Genomic DNA, 12,005 nt, shown 5'->3' with positions numbered 1-12,005 from the left:
AGTTAGCACGGCCTTACAGGAACAATACCAGACTAATTCTGCCACTTAGCTCTGTGACCCAAAGAAAACTAATTAGCCTCCCAAACCTTTTATGAGAACGGACATAAAAACAATCCTTCTCAAATAATCCCAACACTTGGTACAAGGCCTGGTTGGCATTAATTCACCCACTTTTCAACAAAGGTTTAATGAGCCCTCCAATGTCGGGGGCCCGAGGAACACATGAACAAGGCAGACCCAGACTCCTCCACTGTGGAATTTACAGACCAATGGCAATTCACTGACTGTTCCTAAAAACACGCATGCACACCGAAAACACTCCTTAAACTATAAAACTGTCTGTCCTCCTTTGCTTTCTCTACTTTGAATTCCACTCCAACCTGCTAGCCTGGGAGTGGCGCTGGCTTTGGAATCTAACAGACGCAGATAAACACACGTCTGTCTGCCTGTCGTGTGTCTGTCATTCTTTCTCTAGAGCGTGACTTCGGAAGACTGTCGGCATCTGAAGATTCAGGAACTCCTGACCGAGACCATTCTTCAGAAATTCCATAGTCCATAGCGAGGGTTCTCACGTGGTCTTGCCAAGGCACGGTCTAAATCCCATTGGTGGTGAGGGGGATCGGGATATGCTGCCCCCAAATATGCCACTTTGACATAAGAAATACTTTAAGCTGAAGGGATGTGAGAAGCAGCAGGTGCAGGAAGGACTCCCTGCCCTCGGAGGGATAGCTAGAGGAACGCGAATGAACAGGCCTTGATAACAGCCACATGCCCAGTAACAACCTTAGTCTCTACCCTTTTGTCCCACCATGTTTTCCCATGACTCTCTACTCTTCATCAAAACGTATAAAAGCACTCAGGTTTAACCATTTCTTAGAATCTTCATTTCCTTATGAAGGCTCCCATCTGGCATGAAACTTACATGAAATCAATGTGTATGTCTTTCTCTTGTTAATCTGCCTTTTGTCAGTCCAACTCACGGGGCCCTCGCTGGAGAACCTCAGAAGGTATTGGGAGAAAGTGTTCCTCCCTCACAGAGGCCAGGCTGGTCTGCGAAGGCAAGACCTTTAGCTAGTACGTAAGCCAAGCCTAGCACCTGCCTGTCAGCTCTGGTGTGTTCCTTTCATTTATTTAGTCTTTGCAACTACTCTAAGAGGCAGGTATAACCATCCTCCCGGAACACGTACAGGAACTGGAAGTAACTGGACACTAGAGTGGCTCTGAGCCTCCAATGCTCAGGGTCTAAGAGGTGGTTTCTGACCCTGTTCACACTTAGAACCAGCCCAGGCACTTGAGCAAATCCTGATGCCCAGCCCTACTCCAGAGGAGTTAAATCAGACCATCCGGGAGCGAAGCCCAAGTATCAGGACTTTCTAAATGCTCCTCTGATTTTCATCTGGGTAGATGCTGTAAAGTGACAGTCGCTGAGCCAAATGTAGCCTGGAAACTCCTAAAAATCAGAAGACTGCACGTAATATCCAATCAGAAGACTGCACGTAATACGCAATCAGAAGACTGCCCGTAATACCCACATTCTGGCTTCTTCTACAACTGTGCTGCCCGGTGTGGTAGCCATGAGCCACATATGGTTATTTCAGTTTAAATCAATTCAACTGAAATAAAATTAAAAATACGGTTCCTTGGTCATACCAGCCACATTTCAAGTGCTCAGGAGCCTCCTGTGGCTGCCTTACTGGACGATGCAGATCTGGAACACTTCTGTCATCAATACAACGGCTATTACCATCCCGTTACAGTCGAATACAATCTATTGGACAGCACTGTTCCTAAAACTCCAAAGATCTAGGCCCACATTCCAAAGAGACAACGAGACAACAGGGTCATCGCCTGCTTTAGAGAGGCCACAGGCTTTCCGGTTGGCAGCCTGACTCCACTCACTCAGGTCTGTGACCTGCCCCGACCCTTAGATGCCATACTCAAGCCCTGCCTAGCCATTATGCTAGTTAGATAAAACTGGTGCAGAGCCTGATAAGAAACAGACTCAAATTCTTTACCTCTAAAGCTTACCTGCGCGTGTGGTGTGTTCCCTCGGTCCCCTCACCTCCCTCCTCCTTCCATCTCTTCTTTCTGTTTTTACTGAAGCAAGAAGATTAACTTACATGACATGAGATTCTACCTGACAAAGGGCCCACTGGCCTTTGGAGTCAATGTCTGCACGGACGTGTACTTGTCCTGTATGTTTCCCTACGCTTCAAAAGATCAGATTTTCATCTGGCCAAAGGTCCACCAAAGAAGATTCAAAAATAACTCCAGTTTCCACAGAAATGGTCACTTCTTCCTGTGAGTAATTGGATGGAAGGTACATGCGTTCTTTCCCATTCTGGACAGTTAGCCCTACTGGGCCCAAATCCTTGCCTGATCTACTTCAAAAGCCCTTTCCAAAAGCTGCCCCAGTCCTCTAAAAGCATTCTGTGTATGTTGAGGGACCATACCATGGGACCAACTGCCATTTGGTCACAATGCAAGAGCTGGACGTGGTGCAGAAACCCACAATACCACTCGACTCACGCTTCCCACTGAACGTCCGAGAACATCAGAGCAAGACTTATAGACGGTGAGAATCTCGAAACCTCCCACACGTTCCAACAAGATCTGTGAGAACGTTTAGGAAGCAGCCCAACTCCTCAATGGGAGAAAATTTATACAACACCCTGTACAGGACTTGACCAGGCCTAACCCCAACAGCCGCCATCAAAAAAGGGTCATGAACCTCGCATCTACTCTAGTTTGGGTTTTGACCAAAATGGCCTCCAACAATTGCCAAGACATTCTCTAAACTCAGGTCTTCCTTATTTACTCCAGAACTTCTTTTTTTGTATCCAGGGCTCACAAAAACAGTGAAGTCAGGTTCTTCCAATCAGTATTTATGTATTAAGCCCTAGGGAACACAGAAACTGAGTCACACTGGAGTTTCAGTTGTCAGTACACAAAGTCCAAAAGGCAGGACGGTGCTCCAGGAAGAGATTTTTAAAAGGCAACTTCTTGACCACTGCCTCAGACCCTACGACTGGAATACAGGACGATCGTGAGCAGCTCAGCTCCATCCCCAATCAGAAGCATCAGGTAAGGCCCGGAGTCATGCGGCAGGACAGGGAGGGGACCCATCACCAGAAGAAGGCCCTCCCTTCTCCAGCTACCAAACCCCAGGGGTGCACGGCCAACTAGCTGTTGCTTCTGTTCTCGGCTTAAAGCAGTTCAGAAGGAAGCCCCTGGAAGTTGAGCCCCAGGGGAGAACACGTTGGGGTAGGAGAGGAGGGAATAGAGGGGTTCCTCCAAGGTAGAGGTAGGGAAGACAATTGTAGAGAAAACAAAGCTTATTTATATGCCACAAGGAAAGCACTCAGGTTCCAGAACCCAATATAGCATTTCTACTGTGTGAACGACATGTAACAGATTATAGTAATAGTCTATTTTAACACTTTGTTATCTTCATCTTTCAAGAACACCCAGGCCCTGATCAGCAACATACTCTCAACGCAGAAACTCAACCACCTGTTCCATGCAGTGAAGAGCGTTCACGGGTGCCAGGCATGGTGCTTCCAGAGCGTGAATGAAGTACACACGCCTTAGCAAAGCAGGGGAGGGTGCCAGGAGCCCCCCCACCCCTGCCCGCACAGCAGAGGACTCTCACTGCTCTGCACTAACCTCCTTACCCCAGAATTGATTCCTGCAGGAGGAAGGCTTCACCAGGCCATCAAGACCCTCATGGCGAGAGTGGTGGTTTCTTTGGACCACGGAGAGGGAGCTCCTTAATCACATTTAAGCAAGTTAATAATCTCTTCAAGGCCACCTGGGGATTAAGTGGCGAAGCAGAGAGTAGAAAGGACCCCCCCCCCCCCCCACGACGGGGAGTAGACTCCAAGGTTCAGCATTGCAAACAAAGAGCAGGATTACTGTGCTCAGCTTCCTGCTGAGTGAAAAGCTGGACTTTGGAAACCTTACACAAATGTGTCTATCAAGTCCAGAACAACACAGGAAGCTGTGGCATTCTTTAAAAAAAAAGGCAAATGACAACTCCAGTAACTAATCTCCCGCCCAGCATCGCACATCAGTCATGAAAGGTACTGCTTTCATGCTGCATTCGGCTGTTTGGGGGTGTGTGCACGCACAGGTGAGAGAGAGAGTGTGTGCGTGTGTTTTGGGGTGTGTGTTAAGTTTTTTTACATGTCCACAATGAAAATGTACCCATCCTAAATGTATTCCAAATTATTTCAGGGAACCCGACCACTGTTTAAATCAATGCCACCTCTCTCGGAACCACTTTGTATAAAGATTAATTAACATAATCTACAGCAAGCACGCAGCACACTGCCGGACACATTCATGCGGACTGACAAGCAGTAGCTTACCTTCTTCACAGGAAGAGCTAACACGCAGGGGCACCTGGGGGGCTCAGTCGCTGATGCGTCTGCCTTCGGCTCAGGTCATGAACCCAGGGTCCTGGGATCGAGCCCCACATCGGGCTCCCTGCTCAGTGGGGAGCCTGCTTCTCCCTCTGCCCCACCACTCCCCCGCTTGTGCCCTCTCTTTCTTGCTCTCGCTCAAATAAATAAAATCTTTTTAAAAAGTATAGCTGGGGCACCTGGGTGGCTCAGTGGGTTAAAGCCTCTGCCTTCGGCTCAGGTCATGATCTCAGGGTCCTGGGATCGAGCCCCGCGACGGGCTCTCTGCTCAGCGGGAAGCCAGCCTCCTCCTCCCTCTCTCTCTGCCTGCCTCTCTGCCTACTTGTGATCTCTGTCTGTCAAATAAATAAATAAAATCTTAAAAAAAAAAAAAAAAAGTATAGCTAACATGTAAAGCCTGTTATGAACCAGGCACTGCACTAGGCCCTTACACACACACACACACACACACACACACACACACAGAGTTCCCTGCAGCCCTACACGGGTGCTATCATCACATCTAATTTACACACAAGAAAATTGGGTATACAGAGATTGGAGCCATTTGCAAAAGATCATGTCGGAAAAAAAAAAAATCGCAGGCCAGGGTTCAATCCAAATTGAAGGTTCTTAACCAGCACGCTGTGCAATTTCTGTACTCTAACAACAGGGCAGCATTCACACCAGAAAAATATACGCTCTTTTGCCATTCACACTGACATGATTTGGGGGGTCGTTCTTCTGTTGAGTGAGAGCAGGGTTCCTCCACATGTGTGCCCCCCTCCAGCACCCCCCTTGAGCCAGGGTCCGCCCTACTTACTGACTGGCTGGTGCTCCCTGAGTGTGACACAGCTATCATCAGTGGCAAAGCAGCCGGGGAGGGGGAGGACAGGCTGCAGGGGGGAGGGCCAGGAGGGAAGGCTGGCTGCCTCGGCTGGGAGAGGATGACAGGGACAGCTCTGGGCAGCTGCGACAGCAGTCCCCACCCCAGAGACCGAGAACATCGCAGGGAAGGGACGACAACACAGCGCAGACACGGCATGTGAACAGACACAACGACATGAAACAGCACTTGAAGCCAAATGCATACCAAACCCAGTCCAAGACAACAAGGGGGTTCTGAAGCCAAAGTACAGCCCTAACCATGTTCTTGTCAAAAAAAAAAAAAAAAAAACAAAAATGGATGGGCTTTCAACAATGGACGACTGCTCTGTCTTGCTTTTCTAACACTTAAAAACGGTCATTCGCCCTTCCTTCCTCAGCCTCCAACAGCACCAGACCACCTTGGTTCCGACCCTGAGGCTTCCTGAAGTAAAGAAGCAACAGCACTCTGAACCATCCGGCCCCATGTCATTTTCATGGGACTTAAGCATGACTGGCTCATGTGTCATGTTACAGAGCTTCCGGTTAAAGTGAGCAAATAAATAATAAACAAATTTAAATTAAAAAATGGAAGAGGAGTGGCGACACTAGACATCCTCCCCCTGAACGAACCGTGAGCAGAAAAAAGGTTTCCAGCACGTGTTATGAAACATTGGCCCACGCATGCATACGCAAACACATGTGGTCCCTGAGCCTTAGGCTCTCTACTTAGGGAATTTCCGAAGAGCGCTGGTTTCTTTGACCAGGCTGGAAGGAATGCAACAGCACAGATCCGTCTCCAAACAAGAAAACCCCAGCTGGAGGCCGGGAATGGACCAATCCTTCCAAGGGTTCCAACTCCAAAGAACCAACTGCCATATCTGGGTCAATTCCTCTGGCAGCAAAAACCACAGGATACACGGCAAGTGAGAAGATGAAAAACTGTTGCATTGGGATTGGTCAACCGATGGCTGAAAAGACACACTCAGGACCGAGGTAAGAGAATATGGTGGCTCAAAGCCTGGAGGCTCTGGAATGAGGCCCCAGTTCACCCCCTCCAGGGGTGGTAACAGCAGCGACCCTGTGAACGTGGGGAGGCCATCAATCAGCACGGTGAGGGCTCGGTTTGGCTAACTACCAACGCCACTGCCCTCTCCGTCACCAAACCAAGAGTGAGCTTCGGCTGGTCAGAGGGCAAAGGGTGACCTAAGCCTAGGGGCTCCAAGTACAGGTCATCTAAACAAATGGAATTTCGTATCTACACTTTAGAGAGAAGAAATGATCCTTTGGTTTGTGGCCATGGCCAAATCTTTGAGCCCGCAAATGCATCACAAGAGTAGAAAATGTTCAGAGTAAAACAGAAAATTTTCATTATTTTTTCTAGACAAACAAAACTGTGAGCTATTTTACATTCTTTATAGTTTCTTCTTCTTTTTTTTTTTTAAGTCTCTGCTAGCACAGCCATTAAAGACAATCTCTAAAAGTCTTTGTTGAGCATCAGAATGAGACAGCTGGGATATTGGCATGAGGAAATGTTCAATCTTGTCATTCTGCAAAAGGAATTCATATTCATAATTAATGAGGCTTTTGTCCATGCCAGAAAGAAAATCTAAAGGCTCAACTATGCTTAAGTCAATTCTACCCAAGCCAACTGCAATACAATTTTATAAATTATAGAGCAACAGGGAAGAAGAAGATTTGAGAAGTGAGCATAAAGAAAAAGACTAAAATACTTCAAGGAAGAAATTGGTTTAAAGATGTTAATTTCTGAAAGGATGGCTCCATTTTTTTTCTACTACATAAAAGAAACAGTAATTGAAAATTTTAACATCCTAAGAAAAAGCAGGTATTTGACCATCACTGCATCGGTTTGAAAGAGTCAATAAGACTTTGTTTCTGAGTGTGTCAGTCGGACGCTGCCAGGTTCAGCGCCAGGACCACCATTATTAACCCAAAACATCAACTAAAAATCACCAAGATGGGCGGATGAACCACAAAAGTAGCTTTGGTTCCAGAGGCACGTCTACGCAGATATCGGCAGACAAACAGAAAACTCTTAAATAAATACTAAGGAAACAACTCAAAGCAATTTCCTTAAAGATAACTTTTCTCATTATGTGGCTATTGAAGAAATATACAAAGACAAACCAGTGTTAAAGGGAAAGCTCATTTCGTTCACTAATCAAAGTTTTATTCAGCAACAACCATGGTGGAGGCTAAGGGTACAACGATGAAAAAAATACAAAACACTGGCAGGATAATTGCCAGACGCTAGCCGAGGGAGTGGACAAGAGGAAGATAGGGATTATCTGCTTAATGTGTATGGGGTTTTGGGTTTTTTGTGGTAAAATACACCTAACACAAAATTTAGTATCACAGTCATCTCTTTAATTAAGATTTTATTTTGTTTTACGACTGTTTGGGGTTCATAGCAAAATGGAGGAAAAGGGATAGATCTCCCATATATGCCCTTATCATTACAAATGCACAGCCTCCCGTTATCAATATCCCCCACCAGAATGGTACATGTGTTATCCCCGATGAATTGACTCTGGTCCATCATTATTACCCGAAGCGCACAGTTCGATGAGGATGCGTCCTTGGTGTTGTACGGTCTTGTAGCCATCAGTATGGTATGACACAGAGTATTTTTTACTGACCTAAGAATCCTGTGCATTATCACCATTTTTAAAAAAGATTTTATTTGAGAGAGAGAGAGACAGACAGACAGAGCACACAAGCAGGGGAAGCAGCAGAGGGAGAAGAAGCAGACCCCTCTGCTGAGCAGGGCACATTGAGCCCAATGTGGGGCTCAATCCCAGAACCTGGAGATCATGACCTGAGCCGAAGGCAGACGGAGCCACCCAGACACCCCGACATTATAACCATTTTTAAGTGTAGAGTTCCATGGCGTTCCAGTACAGTCACTCTGTTGTACAACCCTCACCAACACCCATCTCCACAACTTCTCCCTCACCCTCGGTGCGGGTTTAATTTGAGGTGATCAAAATACTTCAGAACCAGACAGAGGTGACGGACAGTTGTACGACACTGTGAATAAGGAAATGCCACCCAACTATTGCTTGCCAACAGTTTTATGTTCTATGAACTTCATCTCAATTAAGAAAAATTTAAAAACCAGGGCACACCAGAGGAGTGCTCACTGGTGTCATCAGTGAAGGCATCCTTGCCTTGAAGAAGCTCGGAACTTGGAAAGGGAATGGTGATGGGCACCCAGGTTCTGGGCTTGGAGCAAAGCAGGGCAGCCTCTAACCCACCTGAGGACCAAGAAAGCCTTTCCAGATGAGAAGGCGCCCGAGAGCAACCTTAGAGGATCAGCCAGGGTCTGCGTGAGGGAAGGAAAGGAACATTCCAAGAGAAGGCCAAGGTGGGGAAGGTGAGATTCCCCAGGCCAGGGGCATGCAAGAGACAACTAAAAAACCTCAAAATTCATTTTTTAAGAATGGTAACCATGTTAGATGATGGGTTTGTTAATTAACTTAACTGGGGTCATCATTTCACCATGTCCAAGTATATGAAATCATGATATACACCTAAAAAAAACCCACAACCTAAATATACAGTTATTTGTCAATCATACTTCAATAAAGCTTGAAAAAATAAAACAGGAACAAAATAAAAATTCATCGAATTACCAGTACAATACCCCAAATCTAGGAGCAATATAGTATTACAATTACATGTAATATTTATAATATGTAAATACTCATTTATAAACAAAAATAAAAACTGTAATAGTAATAAACAAAGTAGTAATAGAGCCTAGAGAAGAAAGAGAAATCGTAAAATGTCAGAAGTCTCTCGGAGGAAAATCAGGGACATAAAGAGATGAAGAGACATGGGCTGAGGTTGGAGACAGAGGGGGAGGAGACAAGGCAAACAATGGCGGAATCAGACATGAGCACTGGTGTCTAAGAAGCAGCCGAGGAACCCCCGGTCTGACGTGGGCAGGATCCCCAGAAATTATGTGACACAGCAGCACACGACCTTGTGTCATAGCTGCTGGGCCCTTTCAGAGCCACAGCATCAAGCGACTCCACAATCACCTGACAGGCAGGGATGGCCAACCCCACTGTCCTCCAACAGACAACAAAGCTCACGTGTGTCCAATCGGACCGACCCACCAAGGCCACCCCCCGCTGTGACCGGGCAGCACGGACCTCGAGCCAGCGTCCCAACCCAGACTCTGCCTCGGCCAAGCCACCTCTCCGTGAAGGAAGCCAGCCTAGCGGGAATGAAAACCTCTGTCTGTCTCCATCACTGTTCTTAGTCAACTGAATCTTTTAAAATACTATGTATATCTCCACACTGGAGAATGACCTTCTGCGGAAAAGGAGCAATCTATTTTGGTAAGATGCGGCCTCTTCACAAAGTTTTATCCACGACTTGGCACAGTGGTCGTTGCTCAGATGAAACCATTGCATGAAGTGTCAAACTTCTAAAATCAAAACACGGTTATAAATAACTTAAAACCCAGCTTAAAGGAACCAAGTTCTCCACAACTGTGTCAAGAAAAGGCACAGCCATGGTTCCACCAAACCGCCCTATGACAAGACTGAAGGGTCTAATTCAGAGGTTCTCATCTCTTTTTTAACCCACTAAGCCACCCAGGCGCCCCTCACTGGGACTATTTTAACTCCCAGGGGACGCTGGGCAACATCTAGAGACATTTTCAGTTTTCACAATTGGGGGACAGACCAGGCACGCTGCCAGACGTCCCACAATGCAGTCTTCACAACCAAGAATTCTCCAGCCCAACATGTCAATAGTGCCGCAGTGAGGAAAGGCTGGTCTCAATCCCGAGAGGGTTCTGTAGAGACAACTGATCTCTCAGGTGGAAAGAACATGGGACTGAGGGTCACACAAAGCAGATACACACTGCAAGCTCTGTGGCTTCAAAGTTATGTGACGCTTTAACCCCGTCACTGAGAGTCACCAAGCTGGTTCCCCTTGTTTGCAAAACAGGCTCGCTACCACCTCACGGTAAAGCAGCTGGAGGACCAGCTGAGCGCTTCAACGGGTGGAGGGCCCTCTGTGAACGCTCAAGGCCATGGCTGGCCTGTGACCCCCACCACCTGCGACAGGCAAAGGCTCTGGGGTGTCCCACTACTTCTGAAGAACACCCGCTCCCAGGATTTGCTTCGTACAAACACATTTGGAAAAACAAAGGTCAGAGTCATTAGTCGTCCATCTAAACAACGCTGGGGACCATCTTACTGTCCCTCAATCTCACGCCACAGGAGTCTGTTCACGGCAGTGGGAACCTGGGGCTGGGGACCTGTCCCGTCCCGCACGGATGTGCTCTGGGCCCACCTGTGGCCAGTGGCTGACGGACCACTGGGAGGTCAGTGGGTGTGTTCAGGTGGCTCATAAGTCCTTCTGGTTCTCGTACAAGCAACACGTCTTACACTTGGCTTTTTAAATCCGTATTATCCAAATGAAGGCTCACTCTCATCATCACATCCACATTTCGACAAACACAGATGGCAGCCACGTGCTCAACCAGCCAATCCAGGGCAAACATTCGGGCGAGCTCTGCAGGCTCTCTGATCCAGTTCTCTGGGCAGGTTCTGAGACAGTGGGGTCAGGAAATGCAGGAAGGAGGTTGGGGTGGAGAACATGCAGAAAGCTAGAGGTCTTTTGTCTGCTCTCAAGCCCTTCCGACAAATCAAATGGACTCAGCCAGAGTCAACAGGATAAAAGGCCATGTCAGCCCGGTGTGCCGGTCATTCCTGAAGGAAGCCTACAGACCCCTGGCTCGAGCAGGAAAGGTTCCACTTTCACCACCTCCTCCAAAATTCTTCTGTATTTTGTCAGATACCTCTGGCTGCCTTTGGGTGATTGTGCTGTTCTACGACCGACACATGGAAAGGGTGCATATTAAGGTCTCTTTCTGCCTTTGCAGAAACAGCATTTTTTTAAATGTGTAATCACTCAGTTTTTTCCCCTTCCCTGGTTATTTTAAAGGGAGAAGCAGCGGCATTGTATGAACTGTGAAATGCGCTCAAATGCAGCTCTAAAGGAAAGTACCACCAGCGGCTGGATATTAGTTTCCATGACAACCAGGGTCCCTGGGCCCTGGTACACACAGCAGGAAACGCTGCAGATTTCCACAGCAGTATCTTTCACTAGAAATAAGAGTCCCGTGGCAATCTTAAATGTTTGGGAATCAAAACACATATTGTGTGTGTGTGTGTGCGTGTGTACGTGCGCGCACGTGTATGTCCACACACATGTGGATGGAGATAGATTTGCAAAACTAAGACAAGGCAGACGAAAGATACCTCGTTATTCTTACAGATAAACACGCATAGGTATGGCAAATATTACAATATATTTTTGCTCCAAATTTAAGCAAAGCAGCCCCCTCCATAGACACAGAGCTAAAAGAAAACAAAAGCATCTTCCATAGGAAAATGAAGGACTGAAATGAAGCGGGAAATGGCTTTTGAGAAACAGCTGACCAAAGATCCTGCAGAAACAAAGAAGCAAACAAAAATCCTTACAAATAATTGACTGAGAGCACAGAAGAGATTTTTTTTTCTTTTTTTCCACAGCTCATGTTATTTCCTACTTGAATCTCCTCAGCATTAAACCAAGGGACGATGTGAACAAGCGGGTTACCACGCAGCTTTTGGGGAAAACCAGGGGACAATGCGCTGTGCTAGCAGGACAATTCCCCGTGAGCCCCTTCAAGCTGAGTGGCCTCGGGCAAGC

At 47.0% G+C, this 12,005-nt stretch overlaps 1 protein-coding gene across 12 annotated transcripts in view; it reads right to left on the bottom strand.

Annotated features, from left to right (window-relative positions):
• The window catches only part of MTSS1 (MTSS I-BAR domain containing 1), a 160,160-nt gene that overhangs the window by 108,727 nt on the left and 39,428 nt on the right, over positions 1–12,005 (bottom strand). The window contains exon 1 of one of the 12 annotated variants that reach the window (XM_046019638.1): positions 3,675–3,836. The exons of 10 other annotated variants lie outside the window; for them this stretch is intronic. The gene's annotated coding sequence lies outside the window, so the exon portion shown is untranslated. Of the gene's footprint in view, positions 1–3,666; positions 3,837–12,005 lie in introns of those variants that run through there. One more of the 12 variants, XM_046019646.1, reaches the window with a different exon arrangement.

This window comes from Meles meles, chromosome 1 (genome assembly GCF_922984935.1).
Source record: "Meles meles chromosome 1, mMelMel3.1 paternal haplotype, whole genome shotgun sequence".
Lineage (NCBI taxonomy): Eukaryota > Metazoa > Chordata > Mammalia > Carnivora > Mustelidae > Meles > Meles meles.
The sequence above is the reverse complement of the archived record's forward strand: the minus strand, read 5'-3'. Positions and strand labels throughout refer to the sequence as shown.